This window comes from Eleutherodactylus coqui, chromosome 4 (genome assembly GCF_035609145.1).
Source record: "Eleutherodactylus coqui strain aEleCoq1 chromosome 4, aEleCoq1.hap1, whole genome shotgun sequence".
Lineage (NCBI taxonomy): Eukaryota > Metazoa > Chordata > Amphibia > Anura > Eleutherodactylidae > Eleutherodactylus > Eleutherodactylus coqui.
Genome location: NC_089840.1, coordinates 275,924,888 through 275,947,642, shown reverse-complemented (window position 1 = coordinate 275,947,642; position 22,755 = coordinate 275,924,888). Strand labels below are relative to the sequence as shown.

Genomic DNA, 22,755 nt, shown 5'->3' with positions numbered 1-22,755 from the left:
CAGGACTGTTCACTCCTCATGTCTAGCCCCCTGTTCAGACATACAGAACTTGACACTGTTCACACCATATAAACAGAACAAGGCTATGCACACCTAATGTCCGGCCACATGCCAAACACTGGACTAGCCCATGTTCAAACGCATAACACAAGTACAGGCATGCAAAACCAACAAACCCTAGAGTGAAGGGATACTAGCTTCCTCTTGCAGAGGGAGGATATTTATCTGCAACCAGACTGGTGGTGATTGGCTAGCAGGAGAACACCACACCCAGCCAGCTCAATCATTCCACACTTGTGAGGCTGTGCTGCTAGAAACCAATGTAGCACAACAGATCCGAGCCAGCACAACCTAACAGTACCTTTTACCATAAAGAAAACTCCTCCAAACCATGCACGTGTACAGGATTTATCTAAAGAGGCCCTGACACCAAGGCAAAGATGGCAAAATGGGAGAGAGTAATGAATAGTACGCCTAAAAACAGGACCACTGCGCCTTACACAACCGGTCTCAGTCACAGTAGCCTGCAAGTAAAACAAGTCTAAATGAATAAAATTAATTTTCAAACTTTAAGGAATGCCCTTTGTGTGATATATATATATATATATATATATATATATATATATATATATATATATACAGTATATATATATATTACACACATTTACTGAAATAGAAATACACTCTCTTCTAGGCTGGTCTGTGTCAGGGAGGGACAGAGTTGTTTCATACTTTTCTTCCCTGCCCTCTCCTTACATTACCTAGCTCCACCCCTGGTGTGCTTGTCATGAACAGTATACATACCATATAACACAATATAATTTGCACAAGGGTCCTTCACACCCCCACACACAAATTCACAAAAATAACAGATCCACATTATTTATGATCAGAATAGACAAATATTACATCTCCATTCTCTTGTGCAGCAAAATATAACAAATTTTCAATTCACAAATCTTTTCACAGACAAGCAAGCACATTATAGCACAGTGCCCTACACTTTAGAACTTACTTCATCTCCCATAGAACAAAGAAAACTTATCTAGACAATTAATAGAACTGTATAACAAATTTCACTGTCAATTTTCAATAAAAACCTTCATCTGCTTTAATGAGCAAGTAGTCAGGGGAAGGTTGGATCTATTGCATGTGGGGGTGCATGTTGTCTGTATCCACTCCTGCAGCCTGTTAATCATATGTTGCAATGGTACTATGTGAAGACTTAAGGCTGGTTTACATGGGCAGATGATCGCTCAAAGATCGCTCAAACAACAATTTGAGTGACAGCTTTGAGCGATTATTTTGCATAAATCATTGGTATGTGATCATTGGTATTTAAGTAGCTACTCAGCTACCTAAATACTAATTAGGTGTGCAAATGAAGCCTTCCCTGAACACAGTTAATAGCCTGGGGCTATTATCTGAGTTCAGATCCTTTGTTCTCCAAGGGGAAACAATGCTATCAGCACTCCCCCATGGAGAACTACTGATAAAAGTGAACAACGATTTTTAGGTTGGACTGAATTAATGATCAGCCAGCTTTGCCCGAAAAGCAGACGATGGGCGCACATTTACATGCACCGATGATCGCTAAAACGATTGCCGATTAGCGACTTTTTTTTTAAGCAATCATTGTCTGGTGTAAATGGGCCTTTAGGCCTTAGTCACACGGGCGTTTTTTCGCGCGATTTGCGGATCGCATGACGGATGCGCATCCGCAAATCGCGTGACCGGGGCCCAAAAATCGCCCGAAAATCTGCTCCTAGCCGCGTTTCATTAGAAACGGGCCGGAGCTGTCCAGCGCATTGCATTCGATGGAGCCGGCAATACAGCCGGCTCCATTGAAAGCAATGCGCTACGGGCGAGCGCGGGATGAATTGTTGAGAAGGGCTTAAATATATAAGCCCTTTCCTGCAATTCATCCAGAAATGTGTAAAAAAAAAAAAAAAAAAAAAAAATATATATATATATATATATATATATACTCACCTTGTTCCGGCAGACGGAGTTCATGAATTCATGAATGGGTGTGAGTGAGACCTGCCTCTGATTGGCTCAGCGCTGAGCCAATCAGGGGCAGGTCTGACTCACACCCCCTTCACACCCACTGCAGGCTGGCCGCGCTGAACTCCGTCTGCCGGGACAAGGTGAGTATATATATTTTTTTTATTTTAACACATTTCTGGATGAATTGCAGGGAAGGGCTTATATATTTCAGAGATCCAACACCATCACATTGGTTTTCTGGGCCATTAGATTTTCCATCTGGCAAGCTTAGCCCACGAATCCAAGGCTCGCGTAGCCTCATTTTACGTCACAAATCAATCAAGCATCAAAAAAATTGGGGCTTTGTCTATAGCATCTCCTAGACAAAGTATCCTCTTGTAGGATTGTTTGTGGCGGCTTTGTTGGCAGCACTCTTCACTAAGCTCCTAAAGAACTGTGCCAGTGGCAAACGCTGTATGCATGTTTTGAGCATGCATCAGCATAAAATCTAAATCTAGGACATACATCTATGATATGAGACATCACCAACTGGGCTACACCAGACCGGCTACCGTGCATACCTTGCGGGACCTGGTCTTATGTAACCTATTCCATGAACCAATGTGGTGAATACTTTATACTCTCAACGAACCAACATTTGAGTTCACCGTAAAGTCCACACTCCTGATGAACTGCTAATATCTCGCGGAGAAACGCGTCGAGTCAAGAATTTCAAATCTATACATTAAAACAACATTTCCTAACTAAGTTTATTAGAGTGCAATACAATTGAGTATCATCTCGATCAAAGGTTTTACTCCAATGAGGAAATCTTTTTATCTTTATCGGTTGTGAAGTACACCATACTAACAGATAGCCTACGTAGCTCTCATATTGAATTCGTGACAGAGAAACATTCTATAGAGCTATCAGAAAATTTTACGGAGTACTGTCCAACCCCGAAACATAGTTCTTTGTTTCGAGTGAAAACACACATTCTCAACCCACATTCTTGCTATCGTACACGTGTCGTTTTGTGTGTATACACTCACTGTACCCCTCCCCGAGGGATTTTAGAAACTATTTGTCGCCCACGAATATCTTCTTATTTTAAAATACCCAATAAAGCTTACATGTTTTAATTTATCCTAACTGTGAAGGGTATGTTTACTATGGCAAGTGATTTTTGTCACAAGTCAGACACTTGTCCTACAGTATAATTGTTCCCTCTGCGTGACCCTAAAAACTCAGTCTTCACAGGGCAGGACCCACCTAAACCACATACACAGGTGTTTCTTCTGCGTGCCCCTAAAAACTCAGGCTTCACAGGGCAGGACCCACCTAAACAATCGGTCCCTCGTCAGGGATAGGGAACATATTACCAGTAGATTAGGGAACTTAGATCATAGAATATCCACACTAGGACAATTATTCAACCTATTGACACTATTATGGCCTTCAAACACATTGGGTTACACATTCATTCAAACCCAGACAACGAGACAGCTTGTTTGACAGGGTTCTTTGTCATATAAAATGAACCAAATTTAGACCTTAAATGAACCACTCAATATAAATGAACACACTTACCTAACTTTGACCAGACAGAATCACAGAGACACAATGAGGGATAAGAATAACAGTTTCTTACCAGCCAGCATGGTCCTGATTATGGGTCTGTGCATTCTGTCCGTTCGAGAGTAAGTCGGATCAGAGGTTCTGGTCACTTAGTCCCTGTTCAGGCGCCAGCTGTTACACCATAGGCCGAGCCCTTTCTGATTATCTTAAGCAGGGCTTCAGGTATATTCATACTTGAGAGGTATATACGGAGAGGTGGCAAATGTCACCAACAAAATTACTCCTAAGTTTACATGAAAATATGAGTCAATTGTTATTAGGCAAAAGACAATAGGACAAGTTAAACAATTTATTTCATCACAACTTATATGTTAAATCTTTGATACCTTATTGTATTCGTGTTTTGTCTATTACCCTTAAAGTTTCAATAAAAATCTTTTGAATACAAAACATTTCTCACATTCTCAACATGAAAATGGCTTCTCCCCTGTGTGAATTCTCAGATGAGTAACGACAGTTGATTTATGCATAAAACATTCACCACAATCTAAACATGTAAATGATGCATAAAACATTTACCACAATCAAAACATGTAAATGGATTTTTTGCCACATTCTGAACATAAAAATGGCTTCTTCCCTTGTGTGGGAATTCCCATATTCCTAACATGAATGTGGCTTCTCCTCTGTGTGTTTTTTCTAATGTTTAATAAGAACATATTTATGTGTGAAAAGATTTCCCATATTCAGAACATAAAAATATCTTCTCTACCTTGTGTGAATTCTCTGATGTAACACAAGACTTGATTTTCGGTTAAAACATATCCCACATTCAGAACATGAAAATGTCTTCTCCCCTGTGTGAATTCTCTCATGTACAGCAAGATGTGATTTTTGGTTAAAACATTTCCCACATTCAGAACATGAATATGGCTTCTCTCCTGTGTGAATTCTCTGATGTAAAACAAGACTTGATTTTTGGTTAAAACATTTTCCACATTCAGAACAAGAATGGGGCTTTTCCCTCGTGTGAATTCTCTGATGTAACACAAGATTTGACTTTTTGTTAAAACATTTCCCACATTCAGAACATGAATATGGCTTCTCTCCTGTGTGAATTCTCTGATGTAAAACAAGACTTGACTTTTTGTTAAAACATTTCCCACATTCAGAACATGAATATGGCTTCTCTCCTGTGTGAATTCTCTGATGTAAAACAAGACTTGATTTATTGTTAAAACATTTCCCACATTCAGAACAAGAATGGGGCTTTTCCCTCGTGTGAATTCTCTGATGTAACACAAGATTTGATTTTAGCTTAAAACATTTCCCACATTCAGAACATGAATATGGCTTCTCTCCTGTGTGAATTATCTGATGTAAAACAAGACTTGATTTTTTGTTAAAACATTTCCCACATTCAGAACAAGAATGTGGATTCTCCCCTGTGTGAATTCTCTGATGTAACACAAGACTTGATTTTTGGTTAAAACGTTTCCCACACTCAGAACATGAATATGGCTTCTCCCCTGTGTGATTTCTCTGATGTAACACAAGATTTGATTTATTGTTAAAACATTTCCCACATTCAGAACATGAAAATGGCTTCTCCCCTGTGTGAATTCTCTGATGTAACAAAAGATTTGATTTTCGGTTAAAACATTTACCACACTCAGAACATGAATATGGCTTCTCCCCTGTGTGATTTCTCTGATGTAACACAAGATTTGATTTTTGGTTAAAACATTTCCCACATTCTGAACATGAATATGGCTTTTCCCCTGTATGAATTCTCTGATGTATCACTAGATGTGCTTGTTGGTTAAAACATTTCCCACATTCAGAACATGAATATGGCCTCTCCCCTGTGTGAACTCTTTGTTGTTCAACATCTGTTCCGTAAATTTTATTTTGTTTAACATTCTTCAATGAATCAGAAGATGAAACATGTTTAGAAGGATCAGAAGATAGATTTTTGCTGTGAAGGGCTGAGGGCATATTTGGGATAATAGCCGGCTTTTCATTTGTATCTTGTATGATACCAGGATCTTCCACTTCATAATCTGTTGATATCAGATGTCCTTTGGAGTTTCTAGTTTTGTAATCTGGCAAGAATAAAATGAATTTTTAATATTTTTGAATATAACATTACAATTATACTAATAGTTTATGACATTTGCATATAAATTGTTAAAGGTTTTTCCCATTTACATGAGCCACAATAATTTGTGGAGCACCTAATCTACTGACAGCCATCCTAATGGACAGATTATTTTAGCCAATAAGCTTATTTGTTGTGTTTTCCCATGCGTTGACGTTTAATTAGTACATACAGCTGGAGCTCTCAGCTGCTGATCTTATCCACGGCTCATACAGCTAGTAAGGTTACAGAGCACAGAAGCTTTAAGAAGAAAGTATCACACATTATTCAGGTTGTCCTGCACTGGACAAACAGTACAGGAATCACAGAGAAGTGCAACGTGTTTTGGAGTGTTTATAGACAGATTCACCTCCTTTTTCAAGCGTGGAACTAATAGATATAAAGCCTCTTACATTAAAAGCGAACCTAGAGGATCACTGGTGCCTGCAAACTCCTCATCCAAGTAAGTGCATCCTCTATTACTTTGTAAACTTTTCACTAATCACTAGGTGAATTGCTTACAGGGGTTGTCCCGCGCAGAAACGGTTTTTTGTTTTTTTTTAACCCCCCCCCCCCCCCCCCGTTCGGCGCGAGACAACCCCGATGCAGGGGTTAAAAAAACAAACCGGAGAGTGCTTACCTGAATCCCGGCGGTCCGGCGTCTTCATACTCACCTGCTGAAGATGGCCGCCGGGGTCTGCTCCCTCCGTGGACCGCAGCTCTTCTGTGCGCTCCATTGCCGATTCCAGCCTCCTGATTGGCTGGAATCGGCACGTGACGGGGCGGAGCTACACGGAGACGGCATTCTGCACGAGCGGCTGCATTGAAGAGAGCAGAAGACCCGGACTGCGCAAGCGCGGCTAATTTGGCCATCGGAGGCCGAAAATAAGTCGGCACCATGGAGACGAGGACGCTAGCAACGGAGCAGGTAAGTATAAAACTTTTGATAACTTCTGTATGGCTCATAATTAATGCACAATGTTCATTACAAAGTGCATTAATATGGCCATACAGAAGTGTATAGACCCACTTGCTGCCGCGGGACAACCCCTTTAATATCAATGGATGACAGAAACTCCCATGGGCGCAATGACAGATCTCAACAACTCCACGCTGAACTGTTGAACCTTGACATATTGATTTAATCTCTTCAGATGCAGAACAGGTCGGACAGTGCCGTCCTCCTTGTGAAGAGATTGGAATATAACCCCCTGCACTGTTTATGGCGAAACAGGGACAATTACAACCTTAGAGGAGAAAGTGTGTATCACATAAGCCAAAGCATTGCACTATGAAGGAGAGATCGGAATTTTGGAACTGAAGAAGCAATCTTTGGGTTTGTAGAAAACGATATGGCATAGCTCGAAGAGATAACCTTCTGAACATAGATGTCTGAGCCATGAGTGAGTTAGGTCCCCTTGAATAAAAAAAGTCGTCACCCCACTCTGATTGCCTTGGTTCTGAACAGCCATATGCATAGAAGATTTAGTATAGGCGGGCTTGGAGTATAGTGGCCAGGGACACCAGGACGGGCGCAGTTTGTAGGAGAGTGTTTTGTTTTCCAGCCGCAAAAGAAACAAATCTGGAGCCTCTTCTTCTGTGCAGAACCACACGTGGCTGGCTTTGTTTTCTGGTAGATGAGAACTCTTACCACAAATAGCTTTAGAAACATTATTGGCTAGTCAATTGTCTCTCATAGGGAAATCTTCATACTCCCCAGGAATATGCCACACCAAGGAGCATCTGCTAGGGGGCTTGGTATAGGTTGACTGGTTTTGTTGGGTGGGTGGGTGGGTTGGAAGTGGAGTAAAGAAAGTTGGCTGCAGTGGTGGTGGTAAAAAGAAAGAGGAAGGAAAAGAGGGAGGAGAGAATACTTACCTCAGTGGAGAAAATACTCACCTAACTACCATAGACAGTAGAGCTCCGAGACTCTGAGCTAAAACTGATTAGCTGGCTTCTGCAGGAGGTGTATAGCTGGGAGGAGAAACTAACACTTTTTTTTTTGCTTAGTGTACACCCTATAGTGGTAGTAGCTATACCCATGGTTTTCAACTGTGTCTCCCAATGCAAAAGTCGAGAAATAAACAGTGTTTTTTTATTAGGATTGTAAAAATCTAAAGTAAAATTAAAAAAATCTACAAATTGGTATTACTACATCCATAAAGGTCTACTTAGGTCTCCATCAGAAAAAAATAAAATAATGAAAAGCTATCAAAAAGTTTTATATGTTCCCCAAAATGGTACCAATGCAAACTACAGGTCACCCCACAAAAATCGAGCCCTCACACAGTCCTATCAATGGAAAAATGAGAGACAAAATGTAATAAAAAGCAATCAAAAAGTCGTATGTATTCTAAAATAGTACTAACAAAAACTACAAGAGGTTAATATGGATTTTTTAAAAACTGCTATTGTGTGCGGGACTGATAGTTTTAATCCTAATGTGACTTAAAAGGTCCCCTAATTTTTGTTTGAGCAGCGTATTATGAAAAAAATTCTTAACATTGTTTTTGGCTAAATAAGGCAACATTCAGCAGAAAACCCGACAACACAGACTCTTCTCTACATGTAGTCTCACCTGGGGGGTCATCTGTAGGAATCCCCTCCTTACACGGCTGATCCCCCCTCACATGTGTCTCTGTAGCATCAATAGGGATCGGATCTTCATCCGGATTCACAAGCTGTGAAATAAATATGGTAAAAGTCATCACACAGTTGGAGAAGTCGTGTGGAAGGTTTTATATGGCCAGAAAAGGTCATTAATTAGTATGAGGAGCCGGAATGACATGACAGCAGTAGTGATCTGGGCCAAATAGCTGCAGGTCTCCTGTATAACTCCAATCTGTTGCTTCTTTATTCCAACCAGAAGTCTCCAGAACTAGAAAAGATGCAGAGATCTAATGTCTGTGGTTGGCTGTAATCCCGCCATCTCCAGCTTTCTCATTACACAATTATATATATATATATATATATATATATATATATATATATATATATATATATATATATATATATATATGTATATATATATATGTGTGTGTGTATGTGTGTGTGTGTGAAAGCCCTCACTCACTCACTGACCAGTTCTCTAACTTCCCGATGTCATACAACCATGAAATTTGGGATGATCATTCTTTAGGTCCTAAATAGGAAAATCAAAGGGGTCATGGTAAGTGCACCCCTATGTAATGTAACTTCTCGGTGTCGTACAAGCGTGAAATTTGGCTCAAGCATTCTTTAGGTCCTATATGGGGAGAGTGGAAGTGGTGGCACATTCTGCAGAGGGACATCGGTACTTGCAGCCTGAGGAGAATCTAACGCTCCTCTATATGTATACATATTTTATTCCTCGGTTACTCTAAGCTAACCTTGACATCATTAAATTTTCCGTGCAAACAACATGTAAACACCTGGATCAAATTAAATTGGGCATGGCCGAGCCTATCAGTTAGTATACATATAAAGGGAAAGCCCTCACTGACTAAGTAATTCTCTTACTTCCCGATGTCGCATAAACATGAAATTCGGCATGACCATTCTTTAGGTCCTAAATAGGAAACGTAAAGGAATCACAACTCAAAAATTCAATGCTAAGTGCAAATGTATTTGCACACCTGTGCAATGTACCAAATCTAATTCTCTAACTTTCTGATGTCGTACAAACATGAAATTTGGCAGGAGCATTCTTTAGGTCCTATATAGTAAAAGTATAGGGGTCAAAATTTAAAACTACAATGCTTATTGCAAAAATACTGGCACCCCTGTGTAATGTACCAAATCTAATTCTCTAACTTCATGATGTCGAACAAACAAGAAATTAGGCATGACCATTCTTTAGGTCCTAAATAGAAAAAGTAAAGGGGGTCACAACTTGAAAATGCAATGCTAAGTGCAAAAGTATTGGCACCCCTGTGTAATGTAGCAAATCTAATTCTCTAACTTCCTGGTGTCATACAAACATGAACTTTGACAGGAGCATTCTTTAGTTCCTAAATAGGGAAAGTAAAGGGGTCACAAGTCAATTATTCAATGCTAATTGCAAAGGTAAGTGCATCCCTATGTAATGTAGTTTCCTGTTGTCGTACAATCGTAAAATTTGGCGCAAGTATTCTTTAGGTCCTAAATGAGGAGAGTGTGAGGGGTGGCATATTCTGCAGAGGGACATCGGTACACGCAGCCTGAGAAAAATCTAATGCTCCTCTGTGTGTATACACATTTTATTCCTCAGTTACTCTAAAGTAACCTTGACTTCATAAAATTTTCCGTGCAATATATAATTAGACTGAACACAAGACCTTGTCAGCCATCCTACTGACCAGAGAGATTTCATGAGACCTTCTCTCCATCTACCTGATCATCCTGTGAAAGAGAAGGATAGGGACACCTCTCCGCTGCTGTTCTCTTACTGATTCTACCTGCAGAAAACACAGACAACCACTGACTTCATTCTCTACATACCAATAATAAAGGCCGTGTGGATTTAGTCCTGTCTATTACCTGGTAATGGGGGGGACTGGTGGTCCTCCATCATGACGTCCTTGTACAGATCCTGGTGTCCTTCTAAATACTCCCACTCCTCCATGGAGAAATAGACAGTGACGTCCTGACACCTTATAGGAACCTGACAACACAATGATACTGTCATCACCCAGACATGTTATGCCGCCATAGCGTTACTGAATAATGTCCCAGCATTCCCAGCAGCGTCACCTCTCCAGTCAGCAGCTCAATCATCTTGTTGGTGAGTTCTAGGATCTTCTGTTCATCGATCTCCTCAAGTAACAGGGAGTGAGGTGGAGGCCCTGTGATTGGACTAAGGGGTCTTCCCAATCTATCAGATACTGGGGCCTGACAGTCGTCACTAGAAGTCTTCTTCACTACCGTGTAATCCTGTTTATGGGGAGATACATCCATAAATATCCCTGCAGACATTCCCGGAGTCCTTCATGTCTCCAGTTATGTCCAACAATTAGTAAGATTCTCCTCACATCTGTGTTCATCATCTCCGTTGTTCTACTCAGTCACCGGAGCAGAAGAACAAAATGATCAGAGTTTTGGTTCTGTCAGATGACAGACAATAATGACCCCCAACAACCTCCAATTGCCTTATAGTAGATCTGTTGGGTTTCCGTCATTCTGCCAGAACAACCGGCTCTATTATTTTCCCGGAATTTATGATGAATCAGCAGTAAATCCTCTGCCGTAGATGTGACCAGAGACTGACATAGATAAGAATGATGGAACGTGACGTCATCCCCAGAATCTCTCACCTCTCCTGTAAGCCGGAAGAGTATCTCTAGGGTGAGGGTGAATATACCCTCCGCCATCTTGTCCCGGTTCCTCTCCATTCTTGTCGGGTCAATCAGGAAAATGATCTGCTATAGAAGATATCAGCTGAGTATCCTGAAAGGGAAGAAGAGAAGACAATGTAACCCCCCCACCCGCAAATCTCTGTATTATAGTTGATTCAAAGACAGCAATGAATATGCGTGTTTTTAGACGGGCGATTTTTAGTATGATTTCTGTGCGTTGCGGGATGCACACAAATTGCACATGAAAAGAGCCCATTATTTTACATGGGTTAATTTACATGAGCCATTTTTCTCTTGAACTGATCGCAGAATGTCCTATTTTTGGGTGATACTGCTTATTATTTTCTTTATAACAAAAAAAAAATTTGCACCACCATCGCATGCTGTACGGTGTTTATGCGAGTGCACCGTAAATGTTCTGTTTTTCTATTTTACTATTTGAACAACATGCTATTTTAACACACGTGAAAATCTCATGTGCAGCGATGCCTTTTTTTCACAAAACACACATCGCACTCACAGGTAAGAATGCAGATTAAAAGTTCAGTATTGGATCAGTCTTGCACGCGCCAATATAAGTACGGTCTAAGGATGCATAAGCACAGACATTTAAAAAGTTGTGCCCGAGATTCTCAGACGTAACAGTGATCAGTCAGCACTTTGTCATCCCACCCATGTGCATCCGATGTGCGGGACACTACATAGTGATGTACTATTATCAGCTGAGATTCGGACAACAACGGGACATGCTGCTATTTTTTTTCTTGGACTATTCATCAGAATAAACAAAAAAGTATATGTGAATTTACCCCCATCAAATGAATGGATCTGAAAATGAATGAAAAAACGTCGTTGTGCGTGTACCCTAAAGATGATAAACACAATAATGGGATTTTTACCGCAAGATTTATTGACCCGAACTCAGAGGATTATTGGGACCTATGATGCTTTGAATTCTGGTCAGTAAAACTCGTGGTTGGACTGGAACACACGTCCGTATCACAGACGAGGAAATGTGTCCGTAATATCCTCAGCTGAAACTTGCCTTTAAGGGGGGTTGTCACAAAAATTTGTTTTTACCAACTTCTGCACCCCACGTAAAATACAAAATACATTATACTCACCAATCGTCAGCCCCCTGGAATGCAGGTAAATGGCTACCATTGCCCCAGCACTGGCCTGGGGTTGTACGGCTTGGAGAAAGTCGGGTGACTGCTGCAGCCAATCAGAGTCTGCAGCAACACTGTCCCAAACTCCTGGCATCATACCACCCAGAATATTAGCACTGATGCAAGGAGTACAACCTCTGATTGGAAGCAGCAGTAAACTAACTTCCATTCAGGGCTGAGGAGAGGCAAGAATGCTTTATTAATTTAAGGAGGGGTCCAGCAGCTAGAATTTTTGTTTTTGTGACAAAATCCCATTAAATATCTAATATGCTACTGTGTTATATCTCTCCATGATGCGCTCCACTGTACATCGCTTCCCTCCTGTCCATGCATAACTCACCCACGCGCTCCGTTCTGCCAACACACTCAGACTAAACACCTCTCTATTTCTAACTTCACATGCTCGCCTCCAAGATTCCTCTACAGCAGCACCGATCCTCTGGAATGCTCTACCCCCCAACATTCGGACAATCCCTGACACACAGAGCTTCTGATGTACCGTAAAGACACACCTCTTCATAGAAGCATACCAATGATCTAGCCCCCCATCCCCACAATATGCCCTCTGTCTATTCCTATGGCTATCCACTTTTGCCCATCATGTACACTTCCTGTCCCAGACCTCCTATATTACCCCTACCCCGTTTGTGTCCGAAAAATACTGTATATCACATATTATCGTCACATTGCTGTGTTCCCCCTTGCTCCACCTCCTCTCCCTGTACCTTTTGTATCAACCCCACCCCCACATGTAACTTTTGTAATTTCTGTAATTTTTTTAATTTCTTCATCCCCTAATGGAGTCCCCTCACTACTGAACACTGCGTATAAAGCATTAAATCTAAACCTTACACAGTTGACTTCCCAAGTTCTCTCACATGGGATCACGAGAATTAATAATAAATACAGATCATCTTGGAGCTTCAATGATGAAGGGAAATCAAGATGTGAAAAACAACAGTCTGTATAGAGCCAATAAGATACAGTAGGGATCAACAATTTTTTTTTTTGGGGGGGGTGGGGGGTTATTTCCACTTTTCAAAAGCCATAACATTATGTTATCATCAACATGGCTATATTAAACAAAAAATATAGTTTAGAACCCAATGTAACTCCCAGCATTCCCTATTGAAGAATATTTTGAGCAAAAAGTGGGAAACTCCATGGGGGTATCCTCTCTTAGTTACTAAAATTCCAGAACATCCATCGGTGGTCTTCCGTAGAAACCATAGGCTGCTATTTTGGAACCTTCTCTTCACCATTGCAAACAGAGCGCTCTCCACAGTATTCGATCAGCCATGGACCCATCATTAAAAGACTCCTTTAAGTGTGGGATACGGGGGTTGTAAGTGTTGCTCAAACATTTATCATAACTGGAATGAAATTGATGCAGGACAATTAAATCAATACCCCTTAGGGACTTTATGAATTGTGGTTTGACCTACATTTACTTGCTGGATTGCCTACTTGCTGAGAACTAGAGCAAACCACTATTGCTGGAATATCCAGATGGGGTTCACGAAGCATGGGGTCTCTAAACATTTTCTCGGCCACCATGATAGTGACCCCACCTACATGCGTTTGACACCACTGGAAAAGATTCCTCAAGGGGAATTTTTGACATTAAGGAGAAATTAAATGTTTTCTATTTTCCGGATGAGAACACTTACACCTCAGGCTGCGTCAGATGAGCATTTTGTTTTTTGCGCACCTATGTGCGCAAAAAAATCACATCTGTTAGAACCATTGGTTTCCTATGAAGTGCTCACATTTCCATTTTTTTTAGAGGTTCAAAATACTCGTACCTACAAAAGATAGGACAGGCGTGCTTTAAATGCGTGCCGGTAAGGTCCGTGCTGCGCGTAAAGACAGCAGTGACAGGGGATTAGGGGACTTTGTTTGGAGGGCGGATAGAAAAAAAAAGCATTAAGTTCCTGGGCTATGTTTACATAGTGGAACAAAGAACATAAACCACCACAGGTAACATGTGAAATAATAGATGGAGAGGGGAACTTTCTGTATATGGGCCCTAATGCAAAATCTGTTAAGCCCCGCGAGGAGTCCTCTCATCACTGAACACTGTAACAGCACTGTCACAGTGTTCAGTGATGAGGGGTCTGCAGCGAGGACACCCCATTGACAGCCACCCCATTGACAGCAGTGGGATGACAGTAACGCCTGCTGCGATTATTCTTTTGGGGGGCTTGAAATATAAGCCCTATCCCGAAAATCATCCCTAGCTGTGAATTCAATGAATCATTGAGCACTGCCTCTGATTGACTGAGCGCTCAGACCAAACAGAGGCACTGCTCAGCTGTCATTCAATGAATGGCTGAGTGCTGCCTCTGATTAGAGGCAGCACTTTATGGAGGCGGAGATTTTTCAATACCTGGCCACCAGAAGGCAGATGAAGATTTCTAGGGATGGGGAGAAGAGCCAGACATTGCTTCTAGGTGGGTTCATTTATTTATTTTTTTCACAGCTAGGGATTATTTTTAGGGTAGGGCTTATATTTCAAGAACCCCCATCCTGAAAATGAATTGCAGCAGGGGTTGCCTTCATCTCATTGCCTTCTATGGGGCAGCAGCAGCGCCGGTCCCATTGAAAGCAATTGGATGGTATCGCGCTCCTCTGCCAAAGCTGTCACAGCTGTTGCAGGGGATTCTTTCATCCCTGCAAGGAGTCCCATCATCACTGAACACTTTGACAGTGCTGTCACAGTGTTCAGTGATGGGGGGACCTTCATGAAGCAGCTGCGCTTCTACAAGCACAGCTGCTCCACACACTTTTTTGCTCACATGTCTAAAAATGCACGGGGCTTCGGTCACGCGCATTTTGTACATCCGTGGAGTGTATTTTTTTGCGCACATAGGCGCACAAAATTTTGAGGTTTTAAATTTCGGGTTACCTTTTTACGATAAATAACTTCATATTTACTTTATGTTTTGGTTTAATCTATATAATTTTTATTTCAATGTTTTAATAGAAATGTCTTCCTGTTCAAGAGCTTTTCTACCATGGGGTGTAATAACCAACATCTTGCATTTTGAGCTAATGTCAAAATGATTTATATTCAAACTTTAAGCAGACCACCTATTTTAATTTATTTCTTACTATTATTCATTATTTTAAATTTCAACAACCCATTTTTAAACAACCCAAACGGCGCTAATCTCGTTACCCCCCTGGGCGGTCTGTGTGAATCTCTGGTTCAACCCCTCCTGTTTCCATCACATATGTCGGCCATATAATCTTCACCATACTCATTTATCTATTTAGTTACTCAGTTTATACATTACAGTTTATTCTCACCATAATCCCACCTACAATCCAGTAACATGCTATTGAAAAAAAACAAAAAACTTAACTGTTTATATATTTTTATGTCCCTCTATGTATTTATGGTGAATTAAGTCCTACTTCTTTACTCATATTATGATTTTTTAATTTAGTCTTATAATTTTCATATGGGCAATGTAACACTGTTGATCCACCAACCATTTCCAGATGCTGGACAACAAGAACGTGCGCTGCAGCGATGCAGATAGCGGCACTCTTTTGGCATTTGCACGCCGAAATGGTGGAAAACCATGTGCCAAAATGGTCATTTTGGCGGGACAATTTGACTGCTCTTCTGATCTTCTGGCCAATTGAGTGCCATTTTTGTGCTCCAGGCAATGTGATTGAGCATCACTACCTTCTGAGTTTAGCCACACCCAAATTGTCAGGAATTACACACCCAGTTGAGCATTTTGGAGGTAGATTGCAAACACACTAATCAGTAGACGAGAGACCATGTACTTTATAAATTGAGTGTCCTTCTCCTTTACGCTTGATAAAAAGAGAACCTCCTTCGAAATGTGTTGCAAGACTTTGATTTCTGTATGTATATTCTAGCAATAAAATAGTATCCAATTTGGGATCATGGGCCTTATCCTCTCCAGTGATTATTTTAAAGCACAAGTGGGGGTGTTTTCAATCTTGGCCCCCTCCCCCACAAATAACATAAGTGTAGAGATGAGCGAACCTACTCGTTTCGAGTAATTACTCAATCGAGCACCGCGATTTTCGAGTACTTCCGTACTCGGGTGAAAAGATTCGGGGGGCGCCGGGGGGAGGCGTGGCAGAGCGGGGTGTAGCAGCGGGGAACAGGGGGGAGCCCTCTCTCTCTCCCTCTCCCCTCCCCACTCCCCGCTGCAACCCCCCACTCACCCACGGTGCCCCCCGAATCTTTTCGCCCGAGTACGGAAGTACTCGAAAATTGCGGTGCTCGGGCGAAAAAGGGGCATGGCCGAGTAGGTTCGCTCATCTCTACATAAACAAAGAACAAAGAACATAAAGCACCACAGGTAACATGTGAAATAATAGATGGAGAGGGGAACTTTCTGTATATGGGCCCTAATGCAAAATCTGTTAAGCCCCACAAGGAGTCCTCTCATCACTGAACACTGTAACAGCACTGTCACAGTGTTCAGTGATGAGGGGTCTGCAGCGAGGACACCCCATTGACAGCCACCCCATTGACAGCAGTGGGATGACAGTAACGCCTGCTGCGATTATTCTTTTGGGGGGCTTGAAATATAAGCCCTATCCCGAAAATCATCCCTAGCTGTGAATTCAATGAATGGCTGAGTGCTGCCTCTGATTGGAAATTTGAAATTTGAAAATTGCGGTGCTCGGGCGAAAAAGGGGCATGGCTGAGTAGGTTCGCTCATCTCTACATAAGTGCCATTGCTTTTCTAGCAGGTTCGCTCATCTCTACATAAGTGCCATTGCTTTTCTCTGCATGCTACCTTCTTTTGGACATAAGTCATCTACGCAACCTCTAGAGTGCTAGAACTTTTTCTTTTTTAATTTTGTTTGTTTCCAAACTTCCCAAAGTAGCGTTACATGGTCAATAATCTCCTGCCGCCTCCCTGGTGTCTACACTATAAGAAGCTGGGAGCCCCAAAACTCCAACTGCAGAGCCAGACAGGGGACATGGGAGTAATCTGTGCCTACATGACCTGCGATGATGACACTATCATCTGATCAGTCACCCGTGTGGGAGGAGAAAAGGGATCACATGACCCGGTCTCTACGCTCAGTGTATGCAGGTCTCTGCGTAGACACCTGGTCATGTGATCAAGCTTGAAAAAGACGGTGGAGGTCAAAACGAAGCTGCTTGTCTTTTCGTTATGGGAGAATATGCTGCTGAGTATTTGTTTTTCTCTTGGATTAATTACCCTCACTTAAGAAACTCTTTTTTTATATCTAATCTGTGTCTCCTCCTTTTCAGTTTCGTCCCATTGCTTCTACTCTTTCCTTGTGCAGATGCGAATATAGCTGATCCCTCTGCACTGTGACAGCCCTTCAGATATTTGTAGACAGCTATTAAGTCTCCACTCAACCTTCTTTTTTGCAAGCTAAATACTCCCGAGTCCTTTAACTATTCCTCGTAGGACATGATTTGCAGACCGCTCACCATCTTGGTGACTTCTTTGAACTTGCTCCAGTTTGCTGATGTCTTTTTAAAATTGTGGTGCCAAAAACTGGACACAGTATTCCAGATGAGGTCTAAATAAGTAGAGGGGATAATGACCTCACGTGATCTAGACTCTATGCTTCTCTTAATTCATCCCAGAAATGTGTTTGCCTTTTTGGCTGCTGCATCACATTATTGACTCATGTTCAGCCTATGATCTATTAGTATACCTTAGTCCTTTTCACATGTGCTGCTGCTTAGCCCAACTCCTACCATGCTGTATGTTTTTTTTTTCATGTTTCTTGCTCAGATGTAGGAATTTGCATTTCTCCCTGTTAAATACCATTCTGTAAGTCGCCACCCACTGTTAACGTTTGTCCAGATTTTTTTGAATCCTCTCTCCTCCAATGTTAAGCCATTGTTCCTGCCTTTATGTCGTTTGAAAACTCAATAGGTTTCTCCCTCAATTCCCTTATCTAAATCATTAATAAAAATCTTGAACGCTAGGCCTAGGACACAGTCTTGTGATACCCGACTCAAAATATTCTTCCACTTGAATGCGTAGGCATTTATGACCTCTCTTTGAGTGGAATCATGTAGCCCGTTCTGAATCCACCTAACTGTTGCCTTGTCAATCCCATGTTTGGTCATTTTTTCAATGAGTATGGTATGAGATACTTTGTCAAATGCTTTACTAAAGTCAAGATATACTATATCCACTGCATTTCCCTGATCAACCCAGTCGGTGATTCTGTCATAGAAAGATATTAGATTTGACTGACATGACTTGCTTGTTACAAACCCATGCTGGCTCTGGTAATTACTCCATTCTTATCCAAGTACTTGCAGACATGCTGTTTAACAATTTGTACAATGATCTTTCCCATACGAGATGGAGGGGCGGAACCGTATGTGTAGGAGTTAATCATGCAGCATAAATGACATGATAACTTTTTTCTGCAGACTTGTACAATTATGATGATACCAAAATTAATATATATATACATATATATTTATGTCTCTGGAGGGAAATTGGACCAGTGAGGCTATGATCGCTCTGATAATACACTGCTGTACTGCAATGCATCATAGCTTATCCTAGTGATCACAGACCCCAACGCTATTGACGCATTTATTTGCCATGGCAACCCATTGTCCCTCCACATTTACATGGTTCTCCCTCTGTGAACCTTTTAGATGCTGCTGTTGCAGTGGTAGGCCAGCAGTTAGATGATGGGCGCTCAACTTCTCTGCCCGCACCATCTATAGGATGTAACTGTTCGTCAATTTACAGGAATGCCTTCTCTCCTAGCGTGTACATATAACCCCCGGAGCAGGAAGGGGTTAACCAGGGGGATTTATTATGTTGTAATAAATTTGTAAGTGATTTGTATGAGTCCGGCTGCTGAAGAAGGATCGGGTGTCCAAAACGTGTCCAGCGCTTCCGCTAAATGCTATAAACACTACATGAAGCAGGGAAGAGAAGTTTTGGAAGATTTACTGATTTCAGAAGACATCCAGAAGATCTTGAAGCGACGAGACGGTGGCTGCACCTCACAAACCTGAGGCTGGCGGCTGCAAGGCATGGGATAAGACTCCTCCGGAACGCCGGCAGAAGCTGCTGTCCGTCAACACAAGCCATCCTCTCCATGGCAAAAAATGAGAGGGTCCTGCAGCCAGTCGCTGCAACTGACTATTGTATTTTTCCAAAATAATCGCCAGTGATAGCAATGGCTACTTCATCACTTGTTGACGCATTAAAACATCCTTTATGTTGACCAGAAGGTATTTTGTCCGCCCGAATAGCTACCTTAAATGTATCACAGGTAGAGAAGAGCGAACGTACTCGTCCGAGCTTGATACTCGTTCGAGTATTAGCGCGTTCGAGATGCTCGTTACTCGTAATTAGTACCACGCGATGTTCGGGTTACTTTCACTTTCATCTCTGAGACGTTAGCGCGCTTTTCTGGCCAATAGAAAGACAGAGAAGGCATTACAACTTCCCCCTGCGACGTTCAAGCCCTATACCACCCCCCTACAGTGAGTGGCTGGCGAAATCAGGTGTCACCCGAGTATAAAAATCGGCCCCTCCCGCGGCTCGCCACAGATGCTTTCTGACATAGCTCAGGGACAGTGCTGCTGATGCTGCTGCTGCTATAGGGAGAGTGTTAGGAGTATTTTAGGCTTCAAGAACCCCAACGGTCCTTCTTAGGGCCACATCTAACCGTGTGCAGTACTGTGGAGGCTGCTTTTTGCAGTGTTGCACTTTTTTTTTTTTTGGTATATCGGCCGTGCAGAGCATTGCGCCCTGCAGTAATACTCCAGGGCCAGAAGTGCTTAGGCAGGGACAGAAGACATATTGATTGAATATAGGCAGTGGGCCTTTGCAAAAAAAATTTGGGGAAAAAAATCTATTTGGGCTGCCTGTGACTGTCCTCAGTGTTCTGGGTCTCTGCTGTGTGTAGTAGTTCTCCAAATTCATACGCAGCCAGCTAAGTGTTACAGCAGGATTGCACAAAATTATTTCCTGGCTCTGTCTGGGCTGTGAAATCACCGCTGTATTGCAGTCCACAGTGCAACACTCTGCAGTTCTTTGACATACTCCAGGGCCAGAAGCGCTTAGGCAGGGACAGAAGACATATTGATTATTGATTGAATATAGGCAGTGGGCCTTTGCAAATACATTTGGGGAAAAAAATCTATTTGGGCTGCCTGTGACTGTCCTCAGTGTTCTGGGTCTCTGCTGGGTGTAATAGTTCTCCAAAGTCATACGCAGCCAGCTAAGTGTTACAGCAGGCTTGCGCAAAATTATTTCCTGGCGTTCCGTAAGCGAAGTCAGCCTCCAACCACAGGCCAATAAGCGGCACATTTAATTACAGCGTTCTGTTTCTGCACTACTGGTAATACAGCATGCTGAGGGGTAGGGGTAGGCCTAGAGGACGTGGACGCGGGCGAGGACGCGGAGGCCCAAGTCAGGGTGTGGGCACAGGCCCAGCCAGTTGGGTGGCCAGGGGTAGAGGCAGGGCCAGACCGAATAATCCACCAACTGTTTCCCAAACCGCCCCCTCGCGCCATGCCACCCTGCAGAGGTCAAGGTGCTCTACGGTGTGGCAGTTTTTCACAAAGACGCCTGACGACCAACGAACAGTGGTGTGCAACCTTTGTCGCACCAAGATCAGCTGGGGAGCCACCACCACCAGCATGCGCAGGCATATGATGGCCAAGCACCCCACAAGGTGGGACGAAGGCCGTCCACCGCCTCCGGTTTGCACCACTGCCTCTCCCCCTGTGCCCCAACCTGCCACTGAGATCCAACCCCCCTCTCAGGACACAGGCACTACCGTCTCCCGGCCTGCACCCACACCCTCAGCTCCGCTGTCCTCGGCCCCATCCAGCAATGTCTCTCAGCGCAGCGACCAGACGTCGCTAGCGCCACTGTTTGAGCGCGAGCGCAAGTACGCCGCCACGCACCAGCACGCTCAAGCGTTAAACGTGCACATAGCCAAATTGATCAGCCTGGAGGTGCTGCCGTATAGGCTTGTGGAAACGGAGGCTTTCAAAAGCATGATGGTGGCGGCGGCCCCGCGCTACTCGGTTTCCAGTCGCCACTATTTTTCCCGATGTGCCATCCCAGGCCTGCACGACCACGTCTCCCGCAACATTGTACGCGCCCTCACCAACGCGGTTACTGCCAAGGTCCACTTAACAACAGACACGTGGACAAGCACAGACGGGCAGGGCCACTATATCTCCCTGACGGCACATTGGGTGAATTTAGTGCAGGCTGGGACAGAGTCAGAGCCCGGGACCGCTCACGTCCTACCCACCCCCCGAATTGCGTGCCCCAGCTCGGTGCTGGTATCGGCGGCGGTGTATGCTTCCTCCACTAAACCACCCTCCTCCTCCTCCTACGCAACCTCTGTCTCGCAATCAAGATGTGTCAGCAGCAGCAGCACGTCGCCAGCAGTCGGTGTCGCGCGGCATGGCAGCACAGCGGTGGGCAAGCGTCAGCAGGCCGTGCTGAAACTACTCAGCTTAGGAGATAAGAGCCAGACGGCCCACGAACTGCTGCAGGGTCTGACAGAGCAGACCGACTGTTGGCTTTCGCCGCTGAGCCTCCAACCGGGCATGGTCGTGTGTGACAACGGCCGTAACCTGGTGGCGGCTCTGCAGCTCGGCAGCCTCACGCACGTGCCATGCCTGGCCCATGTCTTTCATTTGGTGGTTCAGCGCTTTCTGAAAAGCTACTCACGCTTGTCATACCTGCTCGGAAAGGTGCGCCGGGTCAGCGTACAGTTCCGCAACTCCAAGACGGACGCTGCCACCCTGCGGACCCTGCAACATCGGTTTCATCTGCCAGTGCACCGATTGCTGTGCGACGTGCCCACACAGTGGAACTCTACGCTCCACATGTTGGCCAGGCTCTATGAGCAGCGTAGAGCTATTGCGGAATACCAACTCCAACATGGGCGGCGTAGTGGGAGTCAGCCTCCTCAATTATTTACAGAAGAGTGGGCCTGGTTGGCAGCCATCTGCCAGGTCCTTGGAAACTTTGAGGAGTATACCCAGATGCTGAGCGGGGGATGCTGCAATCATTAGCGTCACCATTCCTCTGCTATGCCTCTTGAGAAGTTCCCTGCAAAGCATAAAGGCAGACGCTTTGCACTCGGAAACGGAGGTGGGGGAAGACAGTATGTCGATGGATAGTCAGAGCACCCTCATGTCTATATCTCAGCGCGTTGAGGAGGAGGAGGAGGGGGAGGAGCATGAGGAGGAGGGGGAAGAGACAGCTTGGCCCACTGCTGAGGGTACAGATGCTGCTTGTCTGTCATCCTTTCAGCGTGTATGGCCAGAGGAGGAGGAGAAGGAGGAGGATCCTGAAAGTGATCTTCCGAGTGAGGACAGCCATGTGTTGCGTACAGGTACCCTGGCACACATGGCTGACTTCATGTTAGGATGCCTTTCTCGTGACTCTCGCGTTACACGTATTCTGGCCACTACGGATTACTGGGTGTACACACTGCTCGACCCACGGTATAAGGAGAGCCTTTCCACTCTCATTCCCGAAGAGGAAAGGGGTTCAAGAATGATGCTATACCACAG

At 43.6% G+C, this 22,755-nt stretch overlaps 1 pseudogene; it reads right to left on the bottom strand.

Annotated features, from left to right (window-relative positions):
- Positions 1-3,877: 3,877 nt before the first annotated feature.
- Positions 3,878-10,689, bottom strand: LOC136624373 (zinc finger protein 182-like; annotated as a pseudogene).
- Positions 10,690-22,755: the final 12,066 nt, after the last annotated feature.